General features: G+C 42.9%; 2 long non-coding RNA genes across 2 annotated transcripts; both read left to right on the top strand.

The window, feature by feature from the left end:
- The first annotated feature begins 2076 nt into the window (after positions 1 to 2076).
- Positions 2077 to 3240, top strand: LOC119333334. Its single transcript, XR_005161176.1, has 2 exons — positions 2077 to 2312; positions 3193 to 3240. It is a non-coding gene; the product is annotated as an uncharacterized LOC119333334 (long non-coding RNA).
- A 16-nt stretch (positions 3241 to 3256) lies between these two features.
- LOC119333340 lies at positions 3257 to 4031 on the top strand. The gene is made up of 2 exons (XR_005161178.1): positions 3257 to 3543; positions 3721 to 4031. It is a non-coding gene; the product is annotated as an uncharacterized LOC119333340 (long non-coding RNA).
- The last annotated feature ends 7982 nt before the right edge of the window (positions 4032 to 12013 follow it).

The following is a 12013-nucleotide window of genomic DNA, read 5'->3' as shown; positions in this document are numbered from 1 at the left end:
AATTACGATCACGATGAACAAGATGCATAGGATAAAACTTCTGGTGAAATTCCAATTTCAATCATTTATAGTCCCAGGATCCCATATCATCACATAGCCTATACCATGTCAATGCATCTCCATTCAAAGATAAAGGGAAGACCTTCTTCTTAACAACATCATGAGGCATACCTGCAAGCTTAAATAATCCACAAACTTCATCCACATAGATAAGGTTTAAATCGGGATGCAATGTTCCATCTCCTGCAAAGGGATTAGCTAGCAGTTTCTCTACCATACCCGAAGGAATTTCAAAGTAAACATTTTCAGTAGGTTCAGTAGGTTGAGGAGCAACTCTTTGCTCTTCTGGTCGGCGTGAAGATACCCCGAACAAGCTCCTCAAAGGATTATGTTCCATAGTAACAAGTGACAGTATATTTCAGCACACTATATAAATGTTTCCTTACCAAGTTCCACTCACCAAAGGCGCTTCACTCCCCGGCAATGGCGCCAGAAAAGAGTCTTGATGACCCACAAGTGTAGGGGATCTATCGTAGTCCTTTCGATAAGTAAGAGTGTCGAACCCAACGAGGAGCAGAAGGAAATGACAAGTGGTTTTCAGTAAGGTATTCTCTGCAAACACTGAAATTGTAGGTAACAGATAGTTTTGTGATAAGATAATTTGTAACGGGTAACAAGCAATGAAAGTAAATAAGGTGCAGTAAGGTGGACCAATCCTTTTTGTAGCAAGGGACAAGCCTGGACAACTTCTTATATATAGAAAAGCGCTCCCCAGGACACATGGGAATTATCGTCAAGCTAGTTTTCATCACACTCATATGATTCATGTTTGTTACTTTGATAATTTGATATGTAGGTGGACCGGTGCTTGGGTACTGCCCTTTCTTGGACAAGCATCCCACTTATGATTAACCCATATTGCAAGCATCCGCAACTAAAAAAACAAGTATTAAGGTAAACCTAACCGTAGCATGAAACATATGGATCCAAATCAGCCCCTTATGAAGCAACTTATAAACTAGGGTTTAAGCTTCTATCATTCTAGCAACCCATCATCTACTTATTACTTCCCAATGCCTTCCTCTAGGCCCAAATAATAGTGAAGTGTCATGTAGTCGACGTTCACATAACACCACTAGAGAAGAGACAACATACATCTCATCAAAATATCGAACGAATACCAAATTCACATGACTACTAATAGCAAGACTTCACCCATGTCCTCAGGAACAAACGTAACTACTCTCAAAGCATATTCATTGGTGATGACGATGGTGATGATTTCCCCCTCCCGGAGGGAAGTTTTCCCGGCAGAACAGCTCCGCCAGAGCCCTGGATTGGTTCCACCAAGGTCCCGCCTCATGGCGGCGGAGTTTCGTCCCGTGAGCTTGCTTACGATTTTTTTTCAGGGTAAAAGACTTCTTATAGCAGAAGATGGGCACTGGAGGGCTGCCAGGTGGCTCACAAGGTAGGGGCGTGCCTAGGGGGGTAGGGCGCGCCCCCCACCCTCGTGGCCAGGGTGTGGACCCCCTCTGTTACTTCTTCTGCCGAACATTTATCATTAATTCCAAAAATAACTTTCGTGGAGTTTCAGTACTTTTGGAGCTGTGCAGAATAGGTCTCCAATATTTGCTCCTTTTCCAGCCCAGAATCCCAGCTGCCGGCATTCTTCCTCTTCATGTAAACCTTGTAAAATAAGAGAGAATAGCCATAAGTATTGTGACAAAACGTCAAATAACTGTAATGCCCCAGATTTCTTTTGCTAATTGATTGTGCCAATATGCTTAAATATATAGATGAATAAGGTAAAGTCGATATTTGTAGACTATGATATAAAATAGGAAAAGGAAAATGAGAGAGAGAGAGAGAGAGAGAGAGAGAGAGAGAGAGAGAGAGAGACAATGGGAAATAAATGGAAGAGGCGTGTTGGCATTTGAACCTTGGACCTCTCAGTAGTAGGCTGAATACCAGTTGGCCTATGTGGTGCTTTTGACTAAATAGCAGATTTTAGCTCTTTAAGCCTTCCAAAACGAGAGGAAAGAAAATCCTTTATGGGCTCAAGGCCCAGTCAGACTTGGCGTAGCCATCGGTCGCTCCTTGCGCCGCTGTACGCTGCGCCCAAATCCTGTTTCTCTCCTGTTACCCCTCACCCAAAGCCTTCCTCTAGTCTTCCCAACAGAGGCTGCTGCCGTCGCTGCTGCTGCTGGTGGTTGCCGCCGCCGTGAGCCGCGAGGTTGCTGCTCTCCCCGACGCATCTCCTCTCCGTGGTCGTTGCCGAGCAGGGGTGGCTGCTGGGCGTCGTGTCGCTAGCAGTACGTCCCAGTTCTCCTTTTCTATGGTGCCTCCTAGGTCATAATTAGGGATTTGGGTAGCAGTTGATAGTTTAGAATTAGATTCGGGATTTGGAAAGGGATTCCTGAACCAATTTGCAAATTCATTGGTGATCTCCATGCTTTTAGCTATTTAGTATTGACACCCAGGCTGGACCTTCTCTTTGTTAGTTCCTTTGATTAACCAAATCAATTGGGGATGATAGCCCATCTATATTTTTGCGAGGTGTTGATTGCTTCCATGTAAAATCTGGAGCGTTGGGTATCTCTCCTTGTAAACTGAACTTGGTTCGGTTAATACTGCACATAAACTACACAAGAACTGAACTGTCAGATCTGGACAGCCAGCTTCTAGGTGAAAAACGGGATAGTTATGCTTAGAATTTTGAGTTGGGCTCTACATATGATTTGTAAAGCATGTTCTAAGGTTTCCGTGGAGTACTTATTTGCCTCATTTGGATGTACGGTTTGAGAGCAGCCGTCTATTTGGTTTGCTGTCCAGAAATACAGTTTTCTGCGTACAGTATTTTCATTTGGGAGATTAGGACCTGTTAAGTGTGGAATTAAAATAAAGTTATAACATGATATTTGTAGATGCTGTTCTGTAGATGATTAAACACATATCATTTATTATATTTTGTTTGGTATATTAAAACCTATGAAGTTATCAAGGTGGGCTGTACTATGTTGGACAGAATTTTAATGTATGGACTTGGGTAGAGGAACAAGTATATATTCTCAGATTTCATCAATGTTGATTGATATGCACTGGGGTCTTATGCGTAGGAGCGAAGCTGAATTATATATGCTTAGAAGTTAAGTCCATGTTTTTGTATTGGTTGTGATATATGCCTGTTTACAGGTGTTGGTACTTCTGGTTCAGGATCCTTTAACCCACAAGTTGTGCCCCGCGGTTGAGGCAAGTTCATGACAGGATAACGACGTTGCATATCCTCTGCACTTCTTTTGTATCTTGATATTTGCCCATGTCTATGATGTTTATTGTGATGGAGATGACGATGACAAAGACATGTTGATTCAAGTTCTTTGCTTGCATTTGCATATTTGCATACATGATGATCGTGAAAGAAAGAGTTCCCTACCTTGGGTAGGCACATTGAGACCTCCATTGTTGGGTTGCGACCTACTGTGGAGGCAACCTCCACAAGTTGGAGTGAGTGGATGTCGACGGGCGTCCACTCAAGCGATACCGGTATACGCAATGAAATGAGATGAGCATGTAGGCACGTAGGGCATGAATACAAGTGTTGATTGCTGATGAGTGTATGGTGCTTAATAGAGATTTGGTATCTTGACATGTGTAATGCTTATTATTCATGTATGTACTTGCTGAGTCTTTGTACTCATCTTTGTTGCTTATTTGTTTTAGGTAAATCCTGAGGACGACATGCATGGGAGTCTTGGGAGTAGCATCTTCACCGTTTTCACTTCACGAAACTCACACCTATTGTCCTTTAGGACGGTGTTTTGAGAACCTAGTATAGTTGTACTTTACTACCTGTGGTGGTTCATCTTGAATTGGAGAGATACCCTCTTGGTCTGTATGGCTTAGCTAATTTCCCCTTAAGACTAACGCTATCGCCTAAAGTTACCGAGGATGTTCTCGGTTATGGTATTGTAGCCTTGTGCTTTACACCGGTGCTAGTTCTTTGCGATATATATACTATATGAATTGCATGTCGTGGATGTCCTTAGAAATAGAGGAAACTCTGCCGAAATTCTTTTGAGGGCATGTTTTCATTTCGAAGGTGTTATGTGGTAATATTCCAAGCGATGTGTCGGTTGGGGTGTTACAATAACAGCCCATAATGCAATAAATATCGATATAAAAGCATGATGCAAAATTAACGCATCATACCCCTCCACCCACTCTGCATTCGTGGAGAGAGCCATCAGAACGTGCCTACACTTCCAGCATTCATTTACTGAGAGAGAACCACCTACTCATGTGTTGAGAACAAGATATTCCAATCCAACCCCAAGAATCTTGATCTCTAGCCTTTCCCAAGTTGCTTTTCACTCAAATCATCTTTTCACCATAGCCAAATCTGTGAGAGAGAGTTGAGTGTTGGGGAGACTATCATTTGAAGCACAAGAGCAATGAGTTCATCATCAACACACCATCTATTACCTTTTGGAGACTGGTGTCTCCTAGATTGGTTAGGTGTCATTTGGGAGCCTCTGTCAAGATTGTGGAGTTGAACCATGGAGTTTGTAAGGGCAAGGAGATCGCTTACTTCATGAAGATCTACCCTAGTGAGGCAAGTCCTTCGTGGGCGATGGCCATGGTGGGATAGACAAGGTTGCTTCTTCGTAGATCCTTCGTGGGTGGAGCCCTCCGTGGACTCGCACAACCGTTACCCTTCGTGAGTTGAAGTCTCCATCAACGTGGATGTATGATAGCACCACCTATAGGAACCACGCCAAAAATCTCCTGGCTTAGTCATTCGTGGAGAGAGCCATCAGACTAAACCTACACTTCCAACTTACCATTCTGAGAGAGAACCACCTACTCATGTGTTGAGGCCAAGATATTCCATTCCTACCATATGAATCTTGATCTCTAGCCTTCCCCAAGTTGCTTTCCACTCAAATCTTCTTTCCACCAGATCCAAAACCTATGAGAGAGAGTTGAATGTTGGGGAGACTATCATTTGAAGCACAAGAGCAAGGAGTTCATCATCAACGCACCATTTGTTACTTCTTGGAGAGTGGTGTCTCCTAGATTGGCTAGGTGTCACTTGGGAGCCTCCGACAAAATTGTGGAGTTGAACCAAGGAGTTTGTAAGGGCAAGGAGATCGCCTACTTCGTGAAGATCTACCGCTAGTGAGGCAAGTCCTTCATGGGCGATGGCCATGGTGGGATAGACAAGGTTGCTTCTTCGTGGACCCTTCGTGGGTGGAGCCCTTCGTGGACTCGCGCAACCGTTACCCTTCGTGGGTTGAAGTCTCCATCAACGTGGATGTACGATAGCACCACCTATCGGAACCACGCCAAAAACATCCGTGTCTCCAATTGCGTTTGAATCCTCCAAACCCTTCCCTTTACTTTCTTGCAAGTTGCATGCTTTAATTTCCGCTGCCTATATACTCTTTGCATGCTTGCTCGAATAGTGTGATGATTTCTTGACTTGTCCGAAGATAGCAAAAATCTGCCAAACTCTAAAATTGGGAAAAGGTTAAGCTTTTAATTGGTCAAGTAGTCTAATCACCCCCCTCTAGACATACTTCAAGGTCCTACAAGTGGTATCAGAGCTTTGGTCTCCATTTGCTTTGATTTCCATAGCTTTTGGTGGTCATAGCCTTGGTTTCACAACCTAGGAGAGTATGGCGTCCAGCGAGGGAAATTATCACCGTAGAGGTCCTTACTTTGATGGTACTAATTTTGCTAGTTGGAAGCACAAGATGAAAATGCATATTCTTGGACATAACCCCGCCGTTTGGGCAATTATTTGTATTGGCTTTCAAGGTGAATTCTTTGATGGGAGAGAACCGAACCATGAAGCTAATGCAGAAGAATTGAAGATGATGCAATACAACGCTCAAGCTTGTGATATCATCTTCAACAGATTGTGCCCCGAAGAATTCAACAAAATCAGCCGTCTTGAGAATGCAAAGGAAATTTGGGATACTTTGATAGATATGCATGAAGGTACCGAATCCGTCAAGGAATCCAAGTTGGATGTGCTCCAAAGTCAGCTTGACAAGTTCAAAATGAAGGATGGTGAAGGTGTCGCTGAAATGTACTCTAGGCTTGCTCTTATCACAAATGAGATTGCCGGCTTAGGGAGTGAAGAGATGACTGACAAATTCATCATCAAGAAGATCCTAAGAGCATTGGATGGAAAGTATGATACCGTGTGCACATTGATCCAAATGATGCCAAACTACAAAGATCTCAAGCCAACGGAAGTCATTGGAAGAATTGTTGCTCATGAGATGTCACTCAAGGATAAGGAGGAACTTCACAACAAGTCAAGTGGTGCTTACAAAGCCTCAAGTGAGGCCCCCACATCATCAAGTGAGAAACAAACCTTCAATGAAGAACTGAGCTTAATGGTGAAGAACTTTAACAAATTCTACAAGAGTAGAAGCAAAGAAAGAAGCTCCAAGTCAAGGTCTTACAATGACAAAAGATCTTCTAGTCGAGAGCGCAATTGCTACAATTGTGGGAGACCCGGACACTATTCCAATGAGTGTATGGCACCCTACAAAAGAAGAGAAGATTCTCCAAGAAGAAGAAGCAAAAGAGAAGAATCACCACCAAGAGAGAGGAGGAGTAGAGATGATCGTTATGAACGAAGACCCTCATGGAGAAGCAAGGATTCGGAAAGGAAGGACAAGTCATCAAGGAGCTACACAAAACGAAGACATCAAGCTCATGTTGGTGAATGGGTATCCGGCTCCGACTCCGACAATCACTCCGAGAGAAGTTATCACTCCGACTCCGAATATACTCAAGATGAAGGTGTTGCCGGTCTAGCACTTGTGTCAACCAACTCCTATGACATATTTGATTCACCAAATGAAGGAATTGGAAGATGCTTCATGGCCAAAGGTCCAAAGGTAACACATCCTGAGTATGTTGATTTCAATAGTGATGAAGATGACTTGCTTGTGGATGATGATTTACTTGTTGACAACTCTAGTGATGAATACTATGATGAAACATCAATTAATCATGCTAATCAAGATAAAACGAATGACAATGATAAGGAGAAGATTGAGCTTCTAACTAAAGAACTAAACACTCTTAAGTTGGCTCATGAAACTATCTTCGAAGATCATCGAGAACTTTTAATGGCTCATGAAAAGTCACGCTTTGAAAAGCTCAATCTTGAGCAAGAGCATGAGTTTTTAAAAGCAATCAATGATGATCTCCGTAAGAAAAGTTCTTCTTACATTGCCAAGCGTTTACTCTTATCTACTTACATGCCTCAAGTCAAGTCTAGTAACAAGTACAAGAAAGATACTTCCTCTAGTAGTAATAATAACAATGTCAAATCCAATATTGTTGCTTCTAGTAGTTCTCTTAATTACACTAATGATTCTCTTAGCCAAGTTGCACTTGAGCAAGAAAACAGCTTATTGAAGGGAATTATAGAGAAAGGTGTTTATAAGAGCCTTGCCGGGAGTAAGCAATTCGAGGAAGTTGTACGCAAGCAAGGAAGACACCGGAAGAATCAAGGTGTTGGTTTTGAACGAAAGTTCAATGCCAATGGAGTTGAGTGGGAAGAAGATCAATACCCCAAGACGAAGTTTGTTCCTCAACAAGAGAAGTATGATCCTACTTCCTTCAAGGGAACACAAGCCCAAGATGATCTTCCACCACAAGACCACAAGAACAAAGGCAAGGACAAGCTTCAAGAAGAGATTGATGCATTTGAAGAAGCACCTAAAGCCTCGTTCAAGTGGGTTCCCAAGACTACGTCAAGTTTTACTTCATCAAGTACAACTAAAACTCCAAGGATTCCCATCAAGATGATGTGGATCCCGAAGAAGAAGAACTAGAGAGTTCTTGAGGGTGACTCTGCCAACATTCTTCACTCATATCATTATGGCAAGAACAAGTGCAATCAACTTCCACATCTTGCACTAGTTCAAGGAGTCACAAACCCTCATGTTGGTAAGGCAAGGGACAAGGTAACCTAATGATTTCATGGACATGATCTTGTGTGTGCTTCACTCTATGTCTATGGATATCCTTGTTTGTTCCTTGTGGGACTAACCCATGTAGGTAAATTGAAAGTGCAACACACTCCAAAGGATTGCTCCAAATGATCTACATCAACATTGAGCATCCACATCTTCAACACCTACATGAAGTCATCATCGACAAAACCCAAGGTTAGTTCATCCCTCTAAGGGGGGATCTCACATCTAGGCGGAGCTTAACTCTAAGAATTGAGTCAAAGCAACTCTAATGGTGTGAACACATAAATGCATTATGTAAAAGTGGTAACCCCACTTGAGCTTAAACGATGAGTATGACCTATGATCAAATGTTTTTCATTTGACTCCTAAGTCAATATATTCATATATAGATGACCTAGTCATCGCCAATTGTTTGATAGATGCTAGAATTGGTTGTGCATGCTTTGCCACATATTTCATTTTCCATCTTATTGTGTGAGCATGTTGGTGCATATTTTACTCATTCAAGGACATCCACTTGTTGTTTTGATTGTTTGACTTCTTTTCTTTTTGTCAAGTGGATGGACAAGAATGCCTAAGAACCTTCTCTAGCTATCTATGATTTTCTCGTCTCAAACTCTATTCATGCTACATCATAAAATTTGATCAAGTCAGATTCGAACCACTCTGTGTGAGGAGCACTCGGAGTCCCTGATTCGTCATAGACTTAAACTTCCAAAACTTCTTTGTGATTCTCGGTTTGACCGATTCCTCCATTTCGGTCCTACCGAGATCATTAAGTTGATCTAAGTTTTCAATCTCGGTGCAACCGATTTGAACTTTTCGGTCACACCAAGTTGCTGTAACTGTACACAGTTATGCATCTTGGTGCCACCGAGTTGTTCCACTCGGTCACACCGACAGGGTCGGGCTATATATAGTCACGGGCAAAATTTTGGAAATTTCTCTGAACCCTTTCGCCCCCGCAATAGCTCGCTCTGCCTCGAAGGTCTCCAGATCGTCTCCTCGTCGCCAGCCGCCTCCTGTCGCTGGTCTCGGCCGCCGTCAACGGATTTGGCCCCCGCCGTTGCCGCCGTAGCGAGTTCATCGCCAAGCTAGGGTATGGACTCGATCATCGTGCTATCCTCGTCTGATTCCTAGCACATTGTGTTCTTATTGATTCTTGCCACGATTGAAACTCTCCTATCCACTCAATGCAATCCGTAGATTAGATGAGATTCAAAATTTTAGGGTTAGGTTTCCGCCGAAACCATCTCGGACCCACCGAGTTGAAAAACTCGGTCCCACCGATTTGGCTTATGCCATTGCACTAGTAACTCTCGGTCTGACCGAGAATTGCTAATTGGTGCGACCGATTTTAGGACTTTGTGAAACCCTAGCAGTCTCGGTGCCACCGAACTGTGACTCGGTCCAACTGAGTTCATCAGTTTAGGTTCTAAAACTGCTTCGGTATCACCGAGTTTGAAAATCGGTTGATCCGAAATGCTTTCTGTGGAAAACTAAAACTGAATTTTTGAATCATTCTTTTGCAAAAATCTCTGCATTTTGTGACGCTCATCCACTCTATCTCATCTATAACTCTTCACAGGGTCAGCAGTCAGTGTTTGCAGCATGTCAGACCAGAGTGACAGCCAGCAGTAGATCAGAAGAGGAGCTGTGGATATGCCCCTCAGATTCAGGAGTTGATAAACTCAAAGATGGGTACAGGGAAATATCAATTGGATAAGGAACATTTTCCACTTTATCCAGACTTTGAGGACAATCAAGTTGTCATGAATGAGAATGATCCATCATTAGTTCAAGCTCAAGAGAAGAAGGAGAAGGCAAGGAAGGAGAAGGCTGCCAGGATACCAACTCAAGAGGAGGCATCTAAGTATTTCTTGAAGAACAAGCAGGAGCAGCTTGGTTACTTGATAGCATCAACACTGAGGATTGAGAAGGGATTGGCCACCCTCACTCAGAATCAGGAGAGCCTGGAAAGAATCATGGTACTCAAATTCCATGACCTTGATGTCAAAGTAACTAAGATTCAGTCAGTTGTAAAGTAGCTGCAGGATGACATGTAGGAGAGGCAGGGCAAGACTACAACTAATGTGTTTGCCAGAGTGCCCAGAGCCCAGAGGTCAGTTGCAATGCCTGTGACAGACACCAGAGCAACATCTTCTACACCAGCTACAACCCCTACAGCTCCAGTGCAACCAGCTCCAGCATCAACTCCAGCACCCTCTACTTCAACTGAAGCCTTCGTTCTTGGAGTTATCCGGACACCACCACCTGAAGATCAAGCCTGAGAGTCGATCTAGCACTATGCATTTTCTATGAACTTTTTGATAACTTGTTGCCAAAGGGGGAGCAAAATGTATAGATCATAGGCTTCGAGAGAGAGAGAGTGTTGCTTTTGTTCTCTCTTGTTTTTGATTTGGTGGTTAAACTTGTTTGCTTTTGATTGCTTGAGATACTATGCTTGTGAGACATTGATGATCATGTGTTTGATCATAAGCTACACTTATGCATGTTTGATGATATTATCTTATCTATCCTATGTGATCATTCACTTTGCTTGGTGATGAGTGCATGTATTCAATCTTTATTATTTTGAGCGCTCCACCAAGATGTATGTGACATGGAAGAGTAACTAATGAGCCTAATTCATTGTGCATTTGCAGTCCAAAGCAAATCTTAAACTATGCACAAATTTAGGGGGAGCTCTTGCTTATCACATACTTCTCAAAGCGACGATGTTATTCACTCTTATTATCATTTTTCGAAGCTTTGATCTATATGTTGTCATCAATTACCAAAAATGGGGAGATTGAAAGTGCAACTATCCCTAGGTGGTTTTGGTAATTCATAACAACATATAGCTCATTGAGCTAATGCTATTCCAAGACTATTATTTCAGGAAAGCTCAATGAATGGCATGGCATGGATGATGAAAGTGGATCCCTCAAAATACTAAGGACAAAGGATTGGCTCAAGCTCAAAAGCTCAAGACTCTTCATTTTATATTTTAGTGATCCAAGATCACATTGAGTCTATAGGAAAAGCCAATACTATCAAGGAGGGATGAGGTGTTGCTTAATGAGCCTCTTGCTTCATGTGCTTAGTGATATGCTCCAAAACCCTCAGCTACTTACTCACATCCACAAATGACCTAAACCCAAAGCCAAAATCGGTCACACCGATTCTTCCTATCCGGCGCCACCAATTCCAAAAGTCATAGCCACTGCCACAAACCCTAAGCAAATCGGTCTTACCGATAGGGATCTCGGTCTCACCTAGATGGGATTGTAATCTCTCTGTTTCCCTTCGTAACATTTCGGTCTAACTGAAGTGAGCGATCGGTCCCACCGAGATTGCAATGTAAACTCTATGTTTCCCTTTTGTAACATTTCGGTCTCACCGAAAAGAGCAAATCGGTCCCACCGAGTTTACCTGACCAACTCTCTGGAAAGCTTATTACCAAAATTGGTCTCACCGAGTTTGTGTAATCGGACTTACCGAGATTACGTTATGCCCTAACCCTAACCGAATCGGTCTCACCGAGTTGCATGTCAATCCCACCGAAAATCCTAACGGTCACTAGGTTTACTAAATCGGTCCGACCGAGTCTGTTGAATCGGTCCCACCGAGTTTGGTAAATTGTGTGTAACAGTTAGATTTTGTGTGGAGGCTATATATACCCCTCCACCTCCTCTCATTTGTGGAGAGAGCCATCAGACTAAACCTACAATTCCAACTTACCATTTTTGAGAGAGCGCCACCTACTCATGTGTTGAGGCCAAGATATTCCATTCCTACCATATGAATCTTGATCTCTAGCCTTCCCCAAGTTTCTTTCCACTCAAATCTTCTTTCCACCAGATCCAAAACCTATGAGAGAGAGTTGAGTGTTGGGGAGACTATCATTTGAAGCACAAGAGCAAGGAGTTCATCATCAACGCACCATTTGTTACTTCTTGGAGAGTGGTGTCTCCTATAGATTGGCTAGGTGTCACTTGGGAGCC

This window comes from Triticum dicoccoides, chromosome 1B, assembly GCF_002162155.2.
Source record: "Triticum dicoccoides isolate Atlit2015 ecotype Zavitan chromosome 1B, WEW_v2.0, whole genome shotgun sequence".
NCBI lineage: Eukaryota > Viridiplantae > Streptophyta > Magnoliopsida > Poales > Poaceae > Triticum > Triticum dicoccoides.
This window is presented reverse-complemented; position numbering and strand designations above follow the sequence as displayed.